Source organism: Triticum urartu, chromosome 1, assembly GCF_003073215.2.
Source record: "Triticum urartu cultivar G1812 chromosome 1, Tu2.1, whole genome shotgun sequence".
NCBI classification, from domain to species: Eukaryota; Viridiplantae; Streptophyta; class Magnoliopsida; order Poales; family Poaceae; genus Triticum; species Triticum urartu.
In genome coordinates, this window is record NC_053022.1 from 405,840,859 (window position 1) to 405,861,384 (window position 20,526).

A 20,526-nucleotide genomic window follows, 5' to 3' on the forward strand; every position below is an offset into this window, starting at 1 on the left:
AGAACAAAGGAGAAGTGCTTGTGTTTTGAGGTTTGTGCATTATGCTTAAGTTCAACCATGGAGTCTTCTAAATTGTACATGTGGCAGATCTGGTGGAATGTTGATGATATCCAACGGCCAGTAGTGCTCGGATTTGCCTATCTCTGCACTGTCGGGTTAGCTTCATCCAGCGACCAACTTTCAAAGTTATTGGCACACCATATAGTTCTTGTGCCATAGTTGCATGTTTTGGAAAAAAGCTACTAGTGGGTTGTAGTATCTATTTAGGAATAGAAGATGTATACAGGGAAGTTGTAGGGAAAGAGATGACATGGATCATCTCAATTCCTATGAGTAGGGATTGGGAAAGAGATGTCATTTGGTTCACATCATAGGAACTTTTCTATTGAATCTAGAGATGACATGTATCCCAAATCCTATGAGGAGGGATTAGAAAAGAGATGTAATTTGGTTCATATCATAGGAACTTTTCTATTGAATATACGCTAATGTTTATTTTCCTTTGAAATTAAGGGAGTATAGGAATCCATTCATATGAACCAAGTGACTCTAAAGCTATAGAAATGATATCATGTTTATTTCCTTTGAAATGTGGAGTATATGAATCTATTCCTCTGAACCAATTGGCTCTAAAGGAAAAAATCCTATAAAAATCATATCATATAGAGTTCCTATGATATTCCTCAACACTAAAGGATGCTTAAAATTGCTGTGGGTGATATGATGGTATTTCTTTGTAGACTCCTCACCTATCTTTATAGTTACCTCTCGAAGATGAATGAAATGATATATACATGGTATTCTACATGTGCAATTTGGTACACGAAAACTTGGTAAAAGTTTGCGAGGTTCGAATTTTCAATAAAGCTACATGCACTGCATTTCGGAACGGAGGGAGCATACGACAGTTGCTAACACTCATGTGGAAGATTTGTGTGTAGGAGGGGTGGCTGTTCTGTTAAATGACATGGCAAAACTGACACTGTCGGATGCCGATCTAACGGTTCTTACGGCGTTCGTCAGGAAAAGGCTTGTGGCGAACGTTTGTCGGATAATGATTTACGGACACATGCATTGCATTGATACATGCCCCCCTCTTTCTCACGCACACGAACCCTCACGAGTCACGACTCTCCCGAGTCCTCTAGCAGACTCGCACGTCGCACCCACTGTCTATCTGCAGGTAGACGTCACGCACAAATATGCTCTTCACACCCTACCCTCAGAACTTCTAAAAAACGAAAGACGACATGCACATTTTATTTTTGCTCACACGTCACACACTTATACTATTACTCTTGCGGCAGACGTTCTTTGGGCATAGTATATTGTACTCTCACGAAGAGAAGCGATGCACGCACGCACTAGTTCTCTCACACCCGCTCGCGGGTACACGTAGGAGCGCATTTTTTGAAGGTGGTACAACAAAATAACTCCACTATATATAAAAGCAGGAGCCTTAGCGCTTGCTTTACTAGGGTTCCTCTCGTTCACTCTCTCATGCTCTCCAGATCTAAGCAACACATAGGTGGCCACACTCTCTCTTAGCTCACGACTGGTCACAAATCCGGCCAAACAACCTCGACCGGGGCAGGGGTGTAGGTGCATCGTTCATGCTGTCATTGGCGGCGAGGGAGGAGACCAACGGCTGCCCGCGCGTCCCGATCAGCGGCCGTGCCGTTCTCTCCGAGATAGCGCCGGCTCGGGAGGGCCTCCGACCCCTTCTTCCTCCCTGCGGTATTGTGGCCAAGATGCGGCCTCCCGACGCCGTCTTTGCCACATGCTGACGACCCTCAGGTATATATTCCTTCAAAACCTGCCTTGCTCTACTGCCCCAGCTCCCTTCGTGTGGATCCTTTTCTACTTCCGTCTGCTGTTCCAAAGCCACCTAGACTTCTACTATTATTAGAAGTAAAGCTAGTTCATACAGTCGACTCAAAGCATTGGTTCAAACAGGGAAGAAAGTGGGAAAGCTGTAGCATGAATCTAGGACTTGGTTCTAAGAGGAAATGGGGGAAAGTAGTAATATCTGTCACTGTTTAAATAATTGTATTTCGTATTTGCGCAAATAGGGATGTTTGTCTCCATGTCGTTTCGGGATGTGTGTCTCCGTATCGTTTCTATCAGCGTAATCAAAAGCACACACCTCAGTTTTAGTACAACTGCGCAAAATGAGATGGCTATCCCTCGTTGTCGTCATCTAACCTCCCATCCTCAAGGTATCCCTACATTGGTAGTAACTAAGGTAGAATGGCCAACGCAATCTAAAAGAATCTAATTCATACGTTTTAATACCTGATTGCAGTGCAGGGACGAGCGAAAACAACTACATCCTAGTCCGGAATGCACTTTCTACCAGTTCATCCATGGACCGAGGACTAGCTAGCACGGCTGCACGGTGGTTTTTTGGACAGGTGCGCGGACAAGAGGCATTGTGGTCTGCTTATTTCTGCAAATAGCGGTGCTTAAATTTAGTGGAATGCACAAGCATTTCAGCTGGTCAGTACATTGCATGGTTCAGTTCAGCATTCCAGCTGAGACCACAATTATAATTGGTTATTCTGGAATGAGAGAACCTAACCCTGAATGGTGGCAACAAGAAAAAACGAGAGTGAACTCCAGGAAATTTAAGCCTGCCGGGAGGCCCTTTGCTTAGAGAAGCCTTGCTTGTTTTTTCCTGATTTGTAAACCTTCTCACAACTTTGTCTTTTGCTGTGAACTAGTATATGTTTGTTATGTTCTATGAATCATTGAGATGTATACAATTGCTTAACTTATGCTTTTCCAGTTTTTTTATGAAGACGAGTTTAATGTGAGTGTTCCACCTGAGCGCTGGACTAGCGTGTGAATGTTTGGAATTTATTACATTGTGGCCTCAATTAACTGCATGGACCACTGTAACAAGATACATAGTTGCCTATATGTCAGACAGAAGATTGTTGATTGTTAAGAATTAGCAAATGGGCTATACATTATTAGAAATAATGGCAGATGGGTTGTATGTTCTTTTCCACAGATTTGAGGCTGACTTGTGCGCCTACTACAGGTTGACGTGTATGCTTTCATAAAAAAAGGTTGACACACACGCAACGCCCTGTCAACTTAGTCAACACACGAGAGCAGTGACTGTTGGATGTCCATCCAACGGCCGTCGTGCTTCTTCAATCTCTGCTCTTCATGCTCCAGCCGCTCAACCAAGCGCCGGCGGGACTGCCTGCTTCCTCCTCCCACAGCCGGCTATGCTGCCGCGCAGGCCTCACGGCCCCACCGTACTCCCATCACTAGCCTAGCCATCCCTCTGCTCACCCACACATGATGTTATTCTCCGGCGACAGCAGACGAACCAGTAAACCCTCGTACTCCTTCGCGTGGGAAACAACTGCCGAGTATTCCCTGGCCCCGTGTCGTTCCCTTCCTAGGCCTCGCCATCGTCCACCGCCCTGGTGCTCTCGGCGCGGCCTGGTCAACGTGGTCAATGAACGATATCCATCGGAAGTGGATTGTACGTGGAGAGGCTGACAGCTGGGTCCATGGTTGCACGCAAGGAAATGCCTCCTTATTGCGCGCAAAATAATGATTCCTCCACCTGACAGCTAGGACCCACAGGAAGGGCCTCTGTATTCCACAAAAAAATGTTCCCCCCGCTGACAGGTCGGACCCACCAGCTATATCTTCGCACACAAGGAAGTGCCTCCTTATTACGCCCCAAAAAATGAATACCCCCTGCTAGCTGGGACCCACCATATTGTTGGGCTGACTTGTGGGCCTACTAAGTTGACGGGGACGGAGGGCTTTGTCAACTTAGTCAATACTCCAGTGACCGTATGATGTCCATCCAACGGCCATAGTGCTTCTTCAACCTCTGGTCTTCTTGCTCCAGCCACCCAAAGCAGCGTCGGTCCTGCCGCCTGCTCCTGTCTCCCGTGGCCGGCTGTGCTACCGCGGAGTCGTCACCGCCCCCATACTACTCCCACCACTGGCCAGGCCATCCCTCCACTCACCCACACCCCTTGTAATTCTGCGGCGACGGCAGCCTCACACCGCAGCCGAACCAGTGAACGCTCGTACTCCTCTCCGCGTGGGCATCCACTGCCGCGTCTTGCCCGGCTCCGCGTCGTCCCCTTCCTAGGCCTTGCCGTCGTCCACCGCCGTGGTGCTCTCGGCGCGGCGTGGTCAATGTGGTCAACGACCGACTTCCATCGGAAGAGTACTGTACATGGAGAGTCTGACAGCTAGGTCCACGGTAGCCGCAAGGAAGTGCCTCCTTATTACGAGGAAAATAATTATTCCTCCACCTGACAGCGGGGACCCACCGGACGGGCCACCAGTATTTTGCGAAAAAAATCGTTTCCCCCTGACTGCTGGCACCCACCGGACGGGCCACCATATTTCGCGAAAAAAATGTTCCCCCTGCTGTCAGCTCGGACCCACCGAAAGTGCCTCCTTATTACGCACAAAAAAATGAATACTCCCCCGGCTAGCTGGGACCCACCTTGGTGGGAGGCTGACTTGTGGGCCTAGTAAGTTGACGGGGACGAAGGGCTTTGTCAACTTAGTCAATATGAACGATTCTAGCTCCAGTGACCGTACGATGTCCATCCAACGGCCGTAGTGCTTCTTCAACCTCTGGTCTTCTTGCTCCAGCCGCCCAAAGCAGTGTCGGTCGTGCCGCATGCTCCTGCCTCCCGTGGCCGACTATGCTGCCGCAGAGGCCTCACCGCCCCCTACTATTCCCACCGCTGGCCAGGCCCTGCGGCGACGGCAGCCTGACCACGCAGCCGAACTAGTGAACCCTCGTACTCCTCTCCGCGCGGGCTTCCACTGCCCCGTCTTCCCCGGCTCCACGTCGTCCCCTTCCTAGGCCTCGCCGTCGTCCACCGCCATGGTGCTCTCCGCGTGGCGTGGTCAACGTGGTTAAGGAACGACTTCCATTGGAAGAGTACTATACGTGGAGAGGCTGACAGCTGGGTCCATGGCCACAACCCAGTTTTTTGTGATTTGCCAAGTAAGTCGCTTTGTCAGGCCTGTTGGGCTACAAATTTTTCAAGACGAGGAGAGCCTTCATTCGGCTGACCGAGAAAATGGCCCATCAGTAATGAGAAATGGGCTGTACATTTTTAAAACACATCAAACTGGCAATTAGTTTCAAATATCTTTTTTTTCATTTCAAGATTTTAAATTACATTAATTTTTATGCGTGGAGAATTTGTTGGATTTTATATTGATATACATTTATTTTTAAAATCAGTTTGAATGTGAGTCGAAATTTCGGGATTAAAAACAGTTCGGACCACACCGAAATATGCAAAAATTTGTATAATTTTTTAACCGTGGCCACAATATGGGCTGTAATGCTAACAAAAAGAATATGGGCTCCAAAAAACCTTAAGAAGTAGCAAATGGGCTCTAAATTATTAGAAATAATGGCAGATGGGTTGTATGATGTTTTCCATAGATTTGAGGCTTCCCTAAAAAAAGGTTGACGCACAAGCACTGACTGTTGGATGTCCATCCAACGGCCGTCGTGCTTCTTCAATCCCTGCTCTTCCTGCTCCAGCTGCTCAAACAAGCGCCGGCGGGGCTGCCTGCTCCCTCCTCCCCGCGGCCGGCTGTGCTGCCGCACAGGCCTCACCGCCCCACGGTACTCCCATAACTGGCCTAGCCATCCCTCTACTCACCCACACTTGCTGTTATTCTCCGGCGACGGCAGAAGAACCAGTAAACCCTCGTACAGTCGTACTCCCCTCTGTGTGGGAAACAACTGTCGAGTCTTCCCTGCTCCATGTCGTCCCCTTCCTAGGCCTCGCCGTCGTCCACCGCCGTGGTGCTCTCGGCGTGCCGTGATCAATGTGGTCAACGGCCGACTTCCATCGAAAGAGTACTATGCGTGGAGACGCTGACAGCTGGGTCCACGGCCGCAGCAAGGAAGTGCCTCCTTATTACGCGCAAAATAATTATTCCTCCACCTGACAGCGGGGACCCACCGGACGGGGCACCGTATTTCGCGAAAAAACGTTTCCCCCCTGACTGCTGGGACCCACCTACTACACCTTCGCACGCAAGGAAGTGCGTCCGGGCAAAAAAACAAAACGATTCGCCCCCTAACTGCTGGGACCCACCAGCTACATCTTCGCACGCAAGGAAGTGCGTGACAGTCGGGACCCACCTGGTCGAAGCGTACATAGCGTTGTCATTCTGGTCACGAACGTGTACGTACATATATAGTGGTGGATGTAGAGGCGCGCACGTGTCGTAGTAGAGGCGCGCACATAGCATGTACACGTACGTACTGCGGCAAGGGTGCAAGAAAGAAAATACGGCCACATATGTGTACATACGGGCGGGGTCTCGAACGCCTACTCGCGCATACGTACGGACAGGGCTCGTGTACATGGCTGGGTCGGAACAGAGAAACATCGTCGTCGTCGTGTTCATGGGGAGGCAATAGAATGCATCGTGTTCATGGGGAGGCAACGAAATGCGTCGTGTTCATCGGGAGGCAACGGAACGCGTGGGAGCCAACCGGCTGGGTCGGAATGGAATGTGTGGTCGTGTTCATCGGGAGGGCTTGGACGGAACAGGCGATGGAAATGAGGCCTGGCATACCGCACAACGGAGGAAACGGACCTCCTACGTTCGGAACGGGGTCCTGTTGATCGGGAGGGGTCCGGCGTATCGCAAAACAGAGGAAACGGACTTCCTACGGTCAAAACGGGGGTCCTGTTGATTGGGAAGGGTGTGGAGTACCGCAAAAAGGACGAAACGGACCTCCTATGATCGAAACGGGGGTCCTGTTGATCGGGACGGGTGTGGCGTACCGCAAAATGGACGAAACGGACTTGTGTTGGGGCGCTACGGTCGAAACGGGGGTCCTGTTCATCGGGAGGGGTGTGGCGTACCGCAAAACGGGACTCGACGGGATACTGTTCATCTCCATCGTCGACCTCCTCCAACCTCCACGGGCTCCTGTTCATCCAGCCTCCACCGCACGCGACTCCACCGGCTACTGTTCAACCACCCCTCCACCGTCTACTGTTCATCCAACCCTCCACACCACGGGGTCCTGTTCAACCACCCCTCCACGGGCACCCCTCCACCGTCTACTATTCATCCAGCCCTCCACCACACCACAGGGTCCTGTTCATCCAGAGCCAATGCCACCGCTCACTGTTTATCCAACCCCCCCCCCCCCCCCCCCCCCCCCCCGCAACGCTCACTGTTCATCCCAGAGGCAGCATCGATCGACTTCAGTTAGCAGTAGTAGCGAAGGAATCGCTTGATCGGGTTCAGTTAACAGCCATCGATCGATCGCTCGGGTTCAGTAACGCGTAGCCTGCAGTGCAATCGATCGGGTTCAATTAGAGCCCAACGCCTCGCTCGGGTTCAGTTAGAGCCAACGCCTCGCACACACGCGCGTACGTGTACGAGAGAAACGCGCATCGCGCATCGCTCGGCCCCTGACCTCCCACCGTAACCGGGAACTCCCCAAAATTTTCCTCGCCCTTGCTTCTACCACGGCTTTTTCCGTCATGGACGGCCCAAAGAATGACATGCAGCTGCGTCTCCGGCCCACCCAGGACGAAAAGCCCATTTTCTGTCATGATTTTTTGTCATAGAAGTAGGAGCCCACCACATCTATGATGATACCGGGTTTTGTCACAATTATCGTCATAGAAGTGTCATATGTATGACAGAAGAAAATTTCGTTCGGCCCAAAATGTCACGGGTGTGTCTTTTTTTGTAGTGATATCTTCCTTTTGCCTGATAATCAAAGAAGGCAGGAGCATGGAGAGTAATACGGACAGCATGACGTCTGTCAAAGATTAAGCGATACTGGAGAGGTGATTCATTCCTCTAGACAAACTGGTGGTGAACCATAGCATTAAAGTCTAGGTAAGCAGGAGGTAATTCAATATCATCATCACGTATAGTTACACCAAGAAAATCAGCTAAGCGGGTTGCATAAATTCCACCAAAAAGTCTCCATTAAATCTATTAAGATCCAACCTACGTGCAACAATGGCTCCCAAATTATAAGATTTGTCTCCAAACACAGCACTCCTAAGAATACTGAGGTCAGGAACACACATATGACATGCTTCATCTTTACCATTAATGCATCTACCTATGAAGAGAGCAAAATAATGTATAGCAGGAAAGTGAATGCTCCCTATGGTAGCTTGTGTTATATCTCTAGATTCCACCATAGTTATACTAGCAAGAAAATCTCTAAATTCAGATTTGCGAGGTTCCCCGACACTACCCCATTGTGGAAGTTTGCAAGCAGCGGTAAAATCCTCTAAGTCCATAGTATAAGATTTTTCATAAAGATCAAAGAGGACAGTAGAAGAATTACGTGGAGATGAAAATTCAAACCTCCTCACAAAGGAACTAGTGAGATAGTGGTATTGGCGGCATTTTTCTTCCTCGAAGCTCACAAGATCAGCGTTACGCAAATATGCATTAAATTCTTCCTTAATTCCCGCTCGATCCATAAAGTTTTCCGAAGGCCATTCACAAGGACGCACTAGAGCGTCTCTTGGTTGCTCTTCATCAGCATCACGCATTGCAAGCCTGGGTCCTTGCTTCCTTGAAGAACCACCTTGGTACATTTTCCTAAGCATATTTCTTCCTTTGAAAAATTTCTGAAATTTTTAGTAACTTCAAAATAAAAGTAAACTAAACTCAACAAAATAGATAGCAACTACTCCTACAAGTGCCTAGAGCATATATCATGCATCAAAACTACTTTTGACCATATAAATTTGACATGCAAGCGCAAGAACAGGGTCACCTAGGCAGCATAAATTTGCAATGAATAAAGCACTAGAACAAAAACTAATTGGACCAATGGAGGAGTCACATACCAAGGAACAATCTCCCCAAGCAGTTTTGTGAGAGGTGCTTTGAGGAAGGAGATCGAAAATGGCAGCAAAATGAGCTAGAACTCGTGCTTGAGCTGGATATTCGTGTTTGTGGGAGGAAGAAGAAGTGTGTGGGTGCAGGAATAAGTGGAGGAGGGCCACCGTGGGTCCACGAGGCAGGGGGCGCGCCTAGGGGGGTAGGGCGCGCCCTCCACAATCCATTAGAAGAGAGTAGAGGGGGAGAGAAAACATCATAAGATCCAACTATAATAGCAAAGCTCGCGATACATCAAGATCGTATCACCTCAAGAACACGAGAGAGAGAGAGAGAGAGAGAGAGAGCGAGAGAGATCAAACACATAGCTACTAGTACATACCCTCAGCCCCGAGGGATAACTACTCCCTCCTCGTCATGGATTGCACCGGGATGATGAAGATGGCCACCAGAGAGGGATTCCCCCTCCGGCAGGGTGCCGGAACGGGTCTAGATTGGTTTTCGGTGGCTACGGAGGCTTCTAGCGGCGGAACTCCCGATCTATTGTGCTCCCCGATCGTTTTAGGGTATATGGATATATATAGGCGGAAGAAGTACGTCAGGGGAGCCACGAGGGTCCCACGAGGGTGGAGGGCGCGACCAGGGGGTGGCCGCGCCCCCTGCATCATGGCTTCCCTTACGTGAACTCCAAGTCTCCTGGGTTGCTTTCCTTCCAAAAATAAGTTCCGTGAAGTTTTAGGTTAATTGGATTCCGTTTGATTTTCCTTTTCTGCGATACTCTAAAACAAGGAAAAACAGAAATTGGCACTAGGCTCTGGGTTAATAGGTTAGTCCCAAAAATGATATAAAACTGTATAATAAAGCCCATAAACATCCAAAACAAAAGATAATATAGCATGGAGCAATCAAAAATTATAGATACGTTGGAGACATATCAGCACCCCCAAGCTTAATTCCAGCTCGTCCTCGAGTAGGTAAATGATAAAAACAGAATTTTTGATGCGGAGTGCTACTTAGCATAATTTCAATGTAATTCTTCTTAATTGTGGTATGAATATTCAGATCCGAAAGATTCAAGATAAAAGTTCATATTGACATAAAAATAATAATACTTCAAGCATACTAACTAAGCAATCATGTCTTCTCAAAATAACATGGCCAAAGAAAGTTCATCCCTACAAAATCATATAGTTTGGTCATGCTCCATTTTCGTCACACAAGAATGCTCTCATCATGCACAACCCCGATGACAAGCCAAGCAATTGTTTCATACTTTAGTAATCTCAAACTTTATAAACCTTCACGCAATACATGATCGTGAGCCATGGATATAGCACTATGGGTGGAATAGAAAATGATGATGGGGGTTATGTGGAGAAGACAAAAAGAGAAAGTCTCACATCCATGAGGCTAATCAATGCGCTATGGAGATGCCCATCGACTGATGTTAGTGAGAGGAGTAGGGATTGCCATGCAACGGATGCACTAGAGCTATACATGTATGAAAGCTCAACAAAAGAAACTAAGTGGGTGTGCATCCAACTTGCTTGCTCACGAAGACCTAGGGCACTTGAGGAGGCCCATTGTTGGAATATACAAGCCAAGTTCTATAATGAAAAATTCCCACTAGTATATGAAAGTGACAACATAAGAGACTCACTATCATAAAGATCATGGTGCTACTTTGAAGCACAAGTGTGGTAAAAGGATAGTAGCATTGCCCCTTTTTATTTTCTTTTATTTATTTATTTGGCCTTCCCTTTTTGGCCTTTTTTTGGCCTTCCCCTTTTTCCTTTTTTTGGGACAATGCTCTATTAATGATGATCATCACACTTCTATTCATTTACAACTCAAAGATTACAACTCGATACTAGAACAAGGTATGACTCTATATGAATGCGTCCGGCGGTGTACCGTGATTGCGATGAATCAAGTGTGACATGTATGAAAAATTATGAACGGTGGCTTTGCCACAAATACGATGTCAACTACATGATCATGCAAAGCAATTTGACAATGATGATGCGTGTCATAATAAACGGAACGGTGGAAAGTTGCATGGCAATATATCTCGGAATGGCTATGGAAATGCCATAATAGGTAGGTATGGTGGCTGTTTTGAGGAAGATATAAGGAGGTTTATGTGTGATAGAGCGTATCATATCATGGGGTTCGGATGCACCGGCGAAGTTTGCACCAACTCTCAATGTGAGAAAGGGCAATGCACGGTACTGAAGAGGCTACCAATGATGGAAGGGTGAGAGTGCGTATAATCCATGGACTCAACATTAGTCATAAAGAACTCACATACTTATTGCAAAAATCTACAAGTCATCAAAAACCAAGCACTACACGCATGCTCCTAGGGGGGTAGATTGGTAGGAAAAGACTATCGCTCGTCCCCGACCGCCACTCATAAGGAAGACAATCAAATAACACCTCATGTTTCAAATTTGTTATACAACGTTTACCATACGTGCATGCTACGGGACTTGCAAACTTCAACACAAGCATTTCTAAAATTCACAACTACTCAACTAGCACGACTTTGATATTATTACCTCCATATCTCAAAACAATCATCAAACATCAAACTTCTCTTAGTATTCAACACACTCATAAGAAAGTTTTTACTATTCTTGGATGCCTAGCATATTAGGATTAACCACATTACCATGCTGTTTAAGACTATCAAAATAATCTAAGTGAAGCATGAGAGTTCGTCTATTTCTTCAAAATAAAACCACCACCGTGCTCTAAAATATATAAGTGAAGTACTAGAGCAAATGACAAACTACTCCGAAAGATATAAGTGAAGATCAATGAGTAGTCGAATAATTATGCAACTATGTGAAGACTCTCTAACATTTAAGAATTTCAGATCTTGGTATTTTATTCAAACAGCTAGCAAAACTAAATAAAATAAATTGATGCTCCATGCAAAACACATATCATGTGGTGAATAAAAATATAGCTCCAAGTAAAGTTACCGATGAACGAAGACGAAAGAGGGGATGCCTTCCGGGGCATCCCCAAGCTTAGGCTCTTGGTTGTCCTTGAATATTACCTTGGGGTGCCTTGGGTATCCCCAAGCTTAGGCTCTTGCCACTCCTTATTCCATAGTCCATCTAATCTTTACCCAAAACTTGAAAACTTCACAACACAAAACTTACCAGAAAACTCGTAAGCTCCGTTAGCCAAAGAAAACAAAACACCACTTCAAAGAACTGTAATGAACTCATTATTTATTTATATTGGTGTTAAACCTACTGTATTCCAACTTCTCTATGGTTTATAAACCCTTTTACTAGCCATAGATTCATTAAAATAAGCAAACAACACACGAAAAACAGAATCTGTCAAAAATAGAACAGTCTGTAGTAATGGATCAAACGTATACTTCTGGAACTCATAAAATTCTCAAATAAATTTTTGGACCTGAGTAATTTGTCTATTAATCATCTTCAAAAATAATTAACTAAATATCACTCTCCAAATAAAAATTGGCAGCAATTCTCGTGAGCACTAAAGTTTCTGTTTTTTACAGCAAGATCAACAAGACTTTCCCCAAGTCTTCCCAACGGTTCTACTTGGCACAAACACTAATTAAAACATAAAAACTCAATCATAACAGAGCCTATATAAATTATTTATTAATAAAAAGGAGCAAAAAGCAAGGAACAAAAATAAAGTTGGGTTGCCTCCCAACAAGCGCTATCGTTTAACGCCCCTGGCTAGGCATGATGATTTCAATGATGCTCACATAAAAGATAAGAATTGTAACATAAAGAGAGCATCATGAAGAATATGACTAGCACATTTAAGTCTAACCCACTTCCTATGCATAGGGATTTTGTGAGCAAACAATTTATGGGAACGAGAATCAACTTACATAGGAAGTTAAAACAAGCATAACTTCAAAACTTTAAGCACATAGAGAGGAAACTTGATATTATTGCAATTCCTACAAGAATATGTTCCTCCCTCACAATAATTTTCAGTAGAATCATGAATGAATTCAACAATATAACTATCACATAAATCATTCTTTTCATGATCTACAAGCATAGAAATTTTATTACTCTCCACATAAGCAAAATTCTTCTCAATCGGAATAGTGGGAGTATCATAAGAGACTCGAATACTACAAATTGTTTCCACATTAAAAGAGTAATGTTCAGAAAAATGGTAATCATAATCATGACAAGTTTTATAAATATAATCACTACTTTTTATAGCATAAGTATCATCACAATAATCATCATAAGTAGGAGGCATGCTATCATCATTATAAATTTGCATATCAAAACTTGGGAGACTAAAAATATCATCTTCATTAAACGTAGCATCCCCAAGCTTGGGACAAACATTAATTTCAGCAAATATATTCTCAAAAACATCATCTTCATAAAACATAGCATCCCCAAGCTTGGGCCTTTTCATATCGTAAGCATAATCACTCTCATCATCAATAGTCTGGATAGCACCAATAGTATAGCAATTATCATATTCTTCAAAGCTAGTGCCAAAAAGATTTCAAGATCATAAGAATCCACAATTATATTTTCATGAGGCACAATAGTAATAGGAGCAGAATTATTTGGGGGAGATATCTTTTTACCTCTCTTCCTTTTTCTTTTTTTGTTCTCCACCACATCGTGTGTGGGTTCAATCCTCTTTTTGGAGCTCCTTATTAATGAGATTGGTTGAATAGAAGGCTCCTCCTCGTTATCTGATTCATCATAAGAAATAATAGGAGGTGAAGGAAATATGCCCTAGAGGCAATAATAAAGTTATTATTTATTTCCTTATTTCATGATAAATGTTTATTATTCATGCTAGAATTGTATTAACCGGAAACATAATACATGTGTGAATACATAGACAAACAGAGTATCACTAGTATGCCTCTACTAGACTAGCTCGTTAATCAAAGATGGTTATGTTTCCTAACCATAGACAAAGAGTTGTTATTTTATTAACGGGATCACATCATTAGGAGAATGATGTGATTGACATGACCCATTCCATTAGCTTAGCACCCGATCGTTTAGTATGTTGCTATTGCTTTCTTCATGACTTATACATGTTCCTATGACTATGAGATTATGGAACTCCCATTTGCCGGAGGAACACTTTGTGTGCTACCAAACGTCACAACATAATTGGGTGATTATAAAGGAGCTCTACAGGTGTCTCCAAAGGTACATGTTGGGTTGGTGTATTTCGAGATTAGGATTTGTCACTCCGATTGTCGGAGAGGTATCTCTGGGCCCTCTCGGTAATGCACATCACATAAGCCTTGCAAGCATTGCAACTAATGAGTTAGTTGTGAGATGATGTATTACGGAATGAGTAAAGAGACTTGCCAGTAACGAGATTGAACTAGGTATTGAGATACCGACGATTGAATCTCGGGCAAGTAACATACCGATGATAAAGGGAACAACGTATGTTGTTATGCGGTCTGACCGATAAAGATCTTCGTAGAATATGTACGAACCAATATGAGCATCCAGGTTCCGCTATTTGTTATTGACCGGAGACGTGTCTCGGTCATGTATACATTGTTCTCGAACCGTAGGGTCCGCACGCTTAACGTTACGATGACAGTTTCATTATGAGTTTATGTATTTTGATGTACCGAAGGTTGTTCGGAGTCCCGGATGTGATCATGGACATGACGAGGAGTCTTGAAATGGTCGAGACATAAAGATCGATATAATGGAAGCCTATATTTGGATATCGGAATCGTTCCGGGTGAAATCGGGATTTTACCGGAGTACCGGGGGGTTACCGGAACCCCCCCCCCCCGGGGGGGGGGGGTTTATTGGGCCTACATGGGCCCTAAGGGAGAAGAGGAAAGGAGGCAAGAGGTGGCCGCGCGCCCCTCCCCTCCCTAGTCCGAATAGGAAAAGGAGAAGGGGACGGCGCCCCCCTTTCCTTTCCCTCTTCCTCCTCTTTCCCCCTTCTCCTTCTCCAACTAGGAAAGAAGGGAGTCCTACTCCTGGTGGGAGTAGGACTCCCCCTTGGCGCGCCCTCCTTGGCCGGACGCCCCCTCCCCTTGGCTCCTTTATATACGGGGGCAGGGGGGCACCCTAGAACACACAAGTTGATCTTCGTGATCGTTCCTTAGCCGTGTGCGGTGCCCCCCTCCACCATATTCCACCTCGGTCATATTATAGCGGTGCTTAGGCGAAGCCCTGCGACGGTTGAACATCAAGATCGTCACCACGCCGTCGTGCTGACGGAACTCCTCCCCGAAGCTTTGCTGGATCGGAGCCCGGGGAGCGTCATCGAGGTGAACGTGTGCCAAGAACTCGGAGGTGCCGGAGTAACAGTGCTTGGATCGGTTGGACCGGGAAGACGTACAACTACTTCCTCTACGTTGCGTCAACGCTTCTGCTTCAGTCTACGAGGGTACGTAGACAACATTCTCCCCTCTCGTTGCTATGCATCACCATGATCTTGCGTGTGCATAGGAAATTTTTTGAAATTACTGCGTTCCCCAACAGTGGTATCAGAGCCAAGGTTTTATGGTTTGATGTTATATGCACGAGTAGAACACAAGTGAGTTGTGGGCGATATAAGTCATACTGCTTACCAGCATGTCATACTTTGGTTCGGTAGTATTGTTGGATGAAGCGGCCCGGACCGACATTACGCATACGCTTACGTGAGACTGGTTCTACCGCCGTGCTTTGCACACAGGTGGCTGGCGGGTGTCAGTTTCTCCAACTTTAGTTGAACCGAGTGTGGCTACACCCAGTCCTTGCGAAGGTTAAAACAGCACCAACTTGACAAACTATCGTTGTGGTTTTGATGCGTTGGTAAGATTGGTTTTTGCTTATGCCCGTAGCAGCCACGTAAAACTTGCAACAAACAAAGTAGAGGATGTCTAACTTGTTTGTGTAGGGCATGTTGTGATGTGATATGGTCAAGGCATGATGCTAAATTTTATTGTATGAGATGATCATGTTTTGTAACCAAGTTCTCGGCAACTGGCAGGAGCCATATGGTTGTCGCTTTATTATATGCAATGCAATCGCCCTGTAATGCTTTACTTTATCACTAAGCAGTAGCGATAGTCGTAGAAGCATAAGATTGGCGAGACGACAACGATGCTACGATGGAGATCAAGGGGTCGTGCCGGTGACGATGGTGATCACGACGGTGCTTCGGAGATGGAGATCACAAGCACAAGATGATGATGGCCATATCGTATCACTTATATTGATTGCATGTGATGTTTATCTTTTATGCATCTTATCTTGCTTTGATTGACGGTAGCATTATAAGATGATCTCTCACTAAATTTCAAGATAAAAAAGTGTTCTCCCTGAGTATGCACCGTTGCCAAAGTTCGTCGTGCCCAGACACCACGTGATGATCGGGTGTGATAAGCTCTACGTCCATCTGCAACGGGTGCAAGCCAGTTTTGCACACGCAGAATACTCAGGTTAAACTTGATGAGCCTAGCATATGCAGATATGGCCTCGGAACACTGAGACCGAAAGGTCGAGCGTGAATCATATAGTAGATATGATCAACATAGCGATGTTCACCATTGAAAACTACTCCATTTCACGTGATGATCGGTTATGGTTTAGTTGATTTGGATCACGTGATCACTTAGATGATTAGAGGGATGTCTATCTAAGTAGGAGTTCTTAAGTAATATGATTAATTGAACTTAAATTTATCATGAACTTAGTCCTGGTAGTATTTTGCAAATCATGTTGTAGATCAATAGCTCGCGTTGTTGCTTCCCTGTGTTTATTTTGATATGGTCCTAGAGAAAATTGTGTTGAAAGATGTTAGTAGCAATGATGCGGATTGGATCCGTGATCTGAGGTTTATCCTCATTGCTGCACAGAGGAATTATGTTCTTGATGCACCGCTAGGTGACAGACCTATTGTAGGAGCAGATGCAGACGTTATGAACGTTTGGCTAGCTAAATATGATGACTACTTGATAGTTTAGTGCACCATGCTTAACGGCTTAGAATCGGGACTTCAAAGACGTTTTGAATGTCATGGACCATATGAGATGTTCCAGGAGTTGAAGTTAATATTTCAAGCAAATACCCGAGTTGAGAGATATGAAGTCTCCAACAAGTTCTATAGCTAAAAGATGGGGGAGAATCGCTCAACTAGTGAGCATGTGCTCAGATTGTCTGGGTACTACAATCGCTTGAATCAAGTGGGAGTTAATCTTCCAGATAAGATAGTGATTGACAGAATTCTCTAGTCACCATCACCAAGTTAGTAGAACTTCGTGATGAACTATAGTATGCAAGGGATGACGAAAACGAATCCCGAGCTTTTCATGATGATGAAATCGATGAAGGTAGAAATTAAGAAAGAGCATCAAGTGTTGATGGTTGACAAGATCACTAGTTTCAAGAAAAGGGCAAAGGGAAAAAGGGGAACTTCAAGAAAAATAGCAAGCAAGTTGCTGCTCAAGTGAAGAAGCCCAAGTCTGGTCCTAAGCCTGAGACTAAGTGCTTCTACTGCAAAGGGACTGGTCACTGGAAGCGGAACTACCCCAAGTGATTGGCGGATAAGAAGGATGGCAAAGTGAACATAAGTATATTTGATATACATGTTATTGATGTGTACTTTACTAGTGTTTATAGCAACCCCTCAGTATTTGATACTAGTTCAGTTGCTAAGAGTAGTAACTCGAAACGGGAGTTGCAGAATGAACAGAGACTAGTTAAGGGTGAAGTGACGATGTGTGTTGGAAGTGGTTCCAAGATTGATATGATCATCATCGCACACTCCCTATACTTTCGGGATTAGTGTTGAACCTAAATAAGTGTTATTTGGTGTTTGCGTTGAGCATAAATATGATTTGATCATGTTTATTGCAATATGGTTATTCATTTAAGTAATAGAATAAATTGTTCTTCTGTTTACATGAATAAAACCTTATATGGTTACACACCCAATGAAAATGGTTCGTTGGATGTCGATCGTAGTGATACACATATTCATGATATTGAAGCCAAAAGATGCAAAGTTAATAATGATAGTGCAACTTATTTGTGGCACTGCCGTTTAGGTCATATTGGTGTAAAGCGCATGAAGAAACTCCATGCTGATGGGCTTTTGGAATCACTTGATTATGAATCAGTTGATGCTTGCGAACCATGCCTCATGGGCAAGATGACTAAGACTCCGTTCTCCGGAACAATGGAGCGAGCGACAGATTTGTTGGAAATCATACATACTGATGTATGTGGTCCGATGAATATTAAGGCTCGTGGCAGGTATCATTATTTTCTGATCTTCACAGATGATTTGAGCAGATATGGGTATATCTACTTAATGAAACACAAGTCTGAAACAGTTGAAAAATTCAAAGAATTTCAGAGTGAAGTGGAGAATCATCGTAACAAAAATGAAAGTTTCTACGATATGATCGCAGAAGTAAAATATTTGAGTTACGAGTTTGGCCTTCAGTTAAAAACAATGTGAAATAGTTTCACTACTCACGCCACCTGGAACACCACAGCATAATGGTGTGTCCGAACGTCATAACCGTACTTTATTAGATATGGTGCGATCTATGATGTCTCTTACTGATCTACCACTATCGTTTTGGGGTTATGCATTAGAGACAGCTGCATTCACGTTAAATAGGGCACCATCTAAGTCCGTTGACACGACACAATCTGAACTGTGGTTTGGCAAGAAACCAAAGTTGTCGTTTCTGAAAGTTTGGGGTTGCGATGCTTATGTGAAAAAGCTTCAACCTGATAAGCTCGAACCCAAATCGGAGAAATGTGTCTTCATAGGATATCCAAAGGAAACTATTGGATACACCTTCTATCACAAATCCGAAGGCAAAACTTTTGTTGCTAAATTCGGAAAATTCTAGAGAAGGAGTTTCTCTCGAAAGAAGTGAGTGGGAGGAAAGTAGAACTTGATGAGGTAACTGTACCTACTCCCTTATTGGAAAGTAGTTCATCACAGAAATCTGTTCCTGTGACTACTACACCAATTAGTGAGGAAGCTAATGATGATGATCATGTAACTTCAGATCAAGTTACTACCGAATCTCGTAGGTAAACCAGAGTGAGATCCGCACCAGAGTGGTACGGTAATCCTGTTCTGGAAGTCATGTTACTAGACCATGACGAACTTGCGAACTATGAGGAAGCGATGATGAGCCCAGATTCTGCGAAATGGTTTGAGGCCATGAAATCTAAGATATGATCCATGTATGAGAACAAAGTATGGACTTTGATGGATTTGCCCGATGATCGGCAAGCCATAGAAAATAAATGGATCTTCAAGAGGAAGACGGACGCTGATAGTAGTGTTACTATCTACAGAGCTAGAATTGTCGCAAAAGGTTTTCGACAAGTTCAAGGTGTTGACTACAATGAGATTTTCTCACTCGTATATATGCTTAGTCTGTCCGAATCATGTTAGCAATTGCCGCATTTTATGAAATCTGGCAAATGGATAAACAAAACTGCATTCCTTAATGGATTTACTAAAGAAGAGTTCTATATGATGCAACTAGAAGGTTTTGTCGATCCTAAAGGTGTTAACTAAATATGCAAGCTCCAGCGATCCATCTATGGACTGGTGCAAGAATCTCGGAGTTGGAATATATGCTTTGATAGTGTGATCAAAGCATATGGTTTTATACAGACTTGCGGTGAAGCCTATATTTACAAGAAAGTGAGTGGGAGCACTACAGCATTTCTGATAAGTATATGTGAACGACATATTGTTGATCGGAAATAATGTATAATTTTCTGGAAAGCATAAAGGAATATTTTAAAGAAGTTTTTCAAAGAAAGACCTCGGTAAAGCTGCTTACATATTGAGCATCAAGATCTATAGTGATAGATCAAGACGCTTGATAAGTTTTTTCAATGAGTACATACCTTGACAAGATTTTGAAGTAGTTCAAAATGGAACAGTCAAAGAAAGAGTTCTTGCCTGTGTTGCAAGGTGTGAAATTGAGTAAGACTCAAAGCCCGACCACCGCAGAAGATAGAAAGAGAATGAAAGTCATTCCCTATGCCTCAGCCATAGATTCTATAAAGTATGCCATGCTGTGTACCAGATCTGTTGTATACCCTACACTGTGTTAAACGAGGGAATACAATAGTGATCTAGGAAGTAGATCACTGGACAGCGGTCAAAATTATCCTTAGTGGAATAAGGATATGTTTCTCGATTATGGAGGTTACAAAAAGTTCGTCGTAAAGGGTTACGTCGATGCAAACTTTGACACTGATCCAGATGATTCTAAGTCTCAATCTGGATGCATATTGAAAGTGGGAGCAATTAGCTAGAGTAGCTCCGTGCAGAGCATTGTTGACATAGAAATTTGCAAAATACATACGGATCTGAATATGGCAGACCCGTTGACTAAACTTCTCTCACAGGCAACACATAATCACACCTTAGTACTCTTTGGGTGTTAATCACATAGCGATGTGAACTAGATTATTGACTCTAGTAAACCCTTTGAGTGTTGGTCACATAATGATGTGAACTATTGGTGTTAAATCACATAGCAATGTGAACTAGATTATTGACTCTAGTGCAAGTGGGAGACTGAAGGAAATATGCCCTAGAGGCAATAATAAAGTTATTATTTATTTCCTTATTTCATGATAAATGTTTATTATTCATGCT